This window comes from Psammomys obesus, unplaced genomic scaffold (assembly GCF_907164565.1).
Source record: "Psammomys obesus unplaced genomic scaffold, mPsaObe1.curated_primary_1811, whole genome shotgun sequence".
NCBI lineage: Eukaryota > Metazoa > Chordata > Mammalia > Rodentia > Muridae > Psammomys > Psammomys obesus.
This window is the reverse complement of record NW_026592118.1, coordinates 16445722-16450846: the sequence shown is the minus strand read 5'-3', so window position 1 is coordinate 16450846 and position 5125 is coordinate 16445722.

The following is a 5125-nucleotide window of genomic DNA, read 5'->3' as shown; positions in this document are numbered from 1 at the left end:
GTCACATGTTATCAAGTAGGGTGACATCAGGACTTTTAGGAAACTTCTCCAGGAGCTTTTATTGTGGGGCAGCACAAGCTGAAAGCCACCATCTGAGAAGGAGGCGGGGAAAGATACTGTTTTAAAAGCAGAGAAAGAACAAGACTACACTTTGGAGCAGGTGCAGAAAGATGGGTTAAGGAGGAATAAAGTTGGTGAGAGTGGGCACTGTGGGGCCATGTCATCCTGGGGATGATATATTTCCAACAAATATGGAATGGCTGGCAGCATCCCCAGCTATAATGTCTCCCCAGACAGAACCAAGCACTTTTATTACTGGAGGATCCAGAGACCATCGGGTAAGGAAGCAGGAGTGTGGTGAGCGTGGGCCCTGTCCATTCAGAGGGAAGGCGGGACAGAAGATAAAGGCTGTGATCAGTGCAGAAGCCGTGGTTTCCCTGCTTTCAGCTCAGAAGCTGACAGAAAGAAGGGGACAGACAGGGAAAACGAATATAAGAAGTCTCAGGGCAAATGGAGGGAAGGAAGGAAGGAAGGAAGGAAGGAAGGAAGGAAGGAAGGAAGGAAGGAAGACAGACTCCCACAGAGGTGGGGCAATGTGAAAGAAGGCATTTTTCTCCCAAGATAGTAAAACCTAACAGATTTGGAGAAACACTGGGACAAGGAGAGAAACAATTAGATTAAAGGAGTTTGTGTCAAATGCCTTCTATTTCATCACTTAGCAGAAATTTGCTTGTAGATTATAGATGCGACACAAGAGATGAAAAAAGAATGAGAGGCGTTTCCTGGAAGTCTTAATCAAGAGGAAAAAAAACAAATACAAGCAAGAGAACAATACAAGAATGAGGGCCTTTCGGGAGCTTAGTTGTAGACAGAGCTACAAGTCAATCCCAGGTCTGCCTTAGGACAAAGCTTGGCATTTCCTAAATGCTCCATACACAGCTACCAAGTAAATGAATGTGCTTTGAAAACAGCTTTCTGCGAGCAGAAAGCAGTTGAAAGCTGCCGTTTATCTGCAAGGTTTCAGGAGCAGAAGATGCCCTCCTTGGGATGCCCTGGTGCTGCTCTTCACCTGTGCAGAACTGGCCCCATCCCAGGGCCAAGAGCCAGCTATGTGACAGGCAGCTTTGCCTGGCATTAGAATGACTGAGTTATTGTTCTGGATATTTATAGCAACTGAACCCTTCCAGCAGGACATGGTGAATATTTCCGTTTTGTCCTCACACTATGTAAAACAAGAACAGAAAATATTTTCCCAGACATGGAAAAGCTGTGTACCTCAAGATGAGCCAAGGCCACACAGCCACAGACAAGCACAACACATATTTGGCCTCTGAATGTGAAGCCAAGGAGAAGAAGGGCTAATGGAGGAAGAAGCCTGAGCACTGGGCAGGAAGAGAGGGAAAGGAGGTGAAGACGAAACTCCGGAATGGGTGAGGGTTGTGGGCAGGTTGTAGGGACCCACAGAAACACCACTTAGAAGGGAACATAGCCAGAGGGACCCCAGCTGGTGTAGTTCCAAACATGAGGGCCTTCTAAAGTCACATGTTAAAAGTGGCCCTTCACTGAAGAGTGAAATGAATTAATGAAAGCCCCCTGTGCCTAAAAGTATTTTCAAATGTCTGTCTTTAGGCAATGGCCACACAGAGCATAGCGAATCTGCTGAGGCACTGAGGGGTGGGGGGTGGGGGGTGGGGGGTGGGGGAGTTTTGCCATAAGCACATTAAGACATAAGACAGCAAAGCTCAGGGAAAGGTGTGCCTGCTTAAAATGCAGGCACTACCAGAAAGAAAGAAAAAAAAAAGTGAGCCAGGTCATTCTCCCAGTCCTTAACAAGATATTCGCATGGTGGCACATGCTTTAAACAGAATAGAAAGATTTCCATCTAGAGAGAGAAGCTGTGCTTCAAAAGTGGCGCCACTGTATGCCACAGCTACCCATTGGGCATTTTTAAAGAGGCAAAGGAAGGGCGTGTTTAGTCCCTACTCCTGGGTCACTTAAGAAAACTTCAGTTTTTGCTTCTGCAGCTGGGTTTCCAACCCCAAGGTGTCCTTAAAGTCCCTCAAAGCAACGTGGCAACCAGAGCTGCTGTAAGACAAGACGGAGGACACACAGTTTCCCACGTCTGTGTGTGCAGATCAGTGTGTATACACCTAGGGACTCTGCTTTCAATATTCGTGACCAACTAGCAGACATCTCATTTAAAGCAGGCACGCGTGTAGCCATCTTTCAGGCTGAGAACAATTGAGGGTACATTACTTGAACCTAATAGAATAAATAGCTCACAGGTACATCTACCAGTACTTAGCATTAGGAGTGGAAAAGCACATAAACTCTGTCAGTTGCACCCAGAACGCACACAGACTCTGTTGTGTTAGGTGTCTGTGGGGACTGGAACTCCAGACGTAAACTACTCCAAGCAGGTTGCTGGTTTCATAGGTACCAAGAGGCAGAAATGAGCCATATCAGGGAGGCCTCGGGTGGGGAAAGGGGTCACAGAGCGCTCCTTGGGATGGAACCTGGGGCTTTGCTGAATGTGAGGGATGCAAGGAACCCCTACAGCACCCCCATAGTAAAGAGGCCCACAGAGTCCAGGCCTGGTGCATCCAGAGTAACCAAAGACTGTCCTGACTTGAGGATGAATACTACAGTCTGGCAAACCTTTAACTCTGGATGACTTAGTCACCCAGAGGGAACGGACAGAACCTGCAAGGCACACTTGAGGGGACTTCAGCAGAAGCCAGTCACCCAGGGTGCCAGCAACCAGACATAGCATGCTGGCATGAAGTTGGGAGCCATAGAGCACAGATTACACAGGGCATAACAGGCCTTGCCCAGGACTTGGGCCTCCAATCAGAAGGCATCAAGAGGCTGCTGCTGCTGTTTTGTGGTGAGAGGGAAAGAGAAAAGGGGAGGGGGACAAAAGGACAATGGAGAACGTCATGCACAGTTTTTGTTTTGTTTGGGCGGGAAGGGGGATTGGGAGGGTTGGTTTGGCTTGGTTTGGTTCCTTTTTCTAAGGCACGATCTCTCACTAGCCTGAAACTGGCCAGGAAGGCCAAGCTAGCAGGGCAGGGATCTATCTCCCTGTCCCTGATTTCTCAGCTCTGGGATCACAAGCAGACACCACCACACCTAGTTTCACTGATGGCTTTTAATTAGGCAGAAGGATGGGATGTGATGCACATTTCTCGTAGATAACATTTCAGCCACCAAATGGAGGCATCAAAGCAGACTCATGCCTCGCGATGATGTCTCCTGCTCCTTGCCTTTCCCCCTTCAGCTTCAATCCTTCCTCCGCTTCCTCTCCAGCCACTGCGCTCAGCTTCCCAGCTAAAGCACCCTCACAGTGACAGACCCTGAGCTCAGCCACCTTGAGTTGTTTGTCTTAGAAGTTGCCGAGCCTCTCTGGGAAGGCTCAGCTATATTCTCTATGCCCCATGTGGTAGCACAAACTCTTTAGCCAAGTGTTGAGTTAGCACACTGGCTTATTCTTGCTTGATAGGTTATTGGCCCTTGGCCCTTTGCTCCAAGACCAGATGCATATATCTCTGGACTTGGCAATGCCTACCTCAGTGAATATTTGCTGAAGACTGGGTACTTTTTTTTTTTAATTGGTCCCCTCTAAATCCAAGGCAGTTGCCCTTCGGTATGGATGACTTTATGTCAGTGGCCCTCTCTGGTGAGAGTGGCCAATTGTCTTTTTCTCTCCAGTTTGCAGCTGTGTCTACAAAAGTCTGGCACAGGAGCCCGGCGTTCTTTGAGCACCACTTGAGAAAAGAGCTAGTTTCTGGGGCCCATCCTGGTGCTTTTTCCAAAGCAAGCCCCACAGCTATTTCCCCTGGATTTTTCTTGCTTGTGTGCAGTCCTTGGAGCCAGGAGGACCCTGAGAAGACTTGGCCCCAGTTCTGTTTCAGGAAGTCAAGACCAGGGCCAGTGTGATGGTGGCAGGCCTTACTCTAGCCTTCCTTCCTCAAACCCCAGAAAGAGACTTTCGGCTAATAGCCTTGGCTACATTCCAGCACATTGGGTCTAGCTGCTTAGGATCCTCAGATGTGCTTGGCCAGCGGACTGTAAATGTTTGCTGAAAGTGTGCAATAGTTTCCTGCCAGCTTAGAGCCTATTTTCCCTCTGCCTCTCTGTTGCAACAGCCTTTCCTCCAGAATGCGCGCGCACACACACACACACACACACACACCTCATTTGATTTCCTTCCCATGTTTCTGTGTTCCTGCAACTTATGGCAACAGGCTCTGAGTGGAAACACTTCAGGGTAAGCCATTCTGGGCAGCTTCTGCCCTACAACCTATACCAAAACCTGATGCTCAGACCTTTGGCTGAGTCACTCAGGTCAAGACCCAAGAGCTTACAGTCTGTCCTCTCTCAACTCTTCCACCAGAAGGAACACATTACTCATGACACAGACATAAATTCACTATTTTTAATCTTTTTGCTACTGTTGTTAAGTAACTTAAAAAAAAAAAAAAAGATTTGTGCCTGGTGTGATCTCACACCTTAAATCCCAGAACTTAAGAGGCAAAGGCAGGTGGATATCTGTAAGTTCAAGGGCAGCCTGGTCTGTAGAGTGAGTTTCAGGCCAGTCAAAGCTGCACCATGAGGTCCTGTCTTAAAAAAAAAAAGTAAGTGTGTGTCTATATCATGTCTGTGTGTGAGTGCAAGTACTCACTCCTGTGCCAAGAGGCCAAGAGAGGATACCAAGAATCCTCCTCTATCACTCTTCACTCGTGCCTCCCAGAAGCCAGGGCTCATGTTCTCTCAGCTAGGCAGCAGGTGCTCCTTCAACTCTCAGACCTCAGGTTATAAGAGTGCAAGAAATAGCCTGCTTGTTATCTGCATGCCAGGGATCCTAACCCTGGCTGTTGTGGTGGCAAATACTCTTAACTGCTGAGCCATCCTCTCCCTGGCCTCTTGTTTTAATCTTGAGTCAACAAATAAAAAAAGAGACTGTTTCCCCCTAAGCAGCACCATCATAAGGAACACGGGGCAAGGGGTAGGTGAGCTTTAGAGTATAATTAGGTACAGGTCTTTTAAAACATAAAGCAGTAGCCTCAAGACTCAGGTGTACATGTGAAGGGGTGGAGGGATGATTCTGTCTTCAGTTACCTGG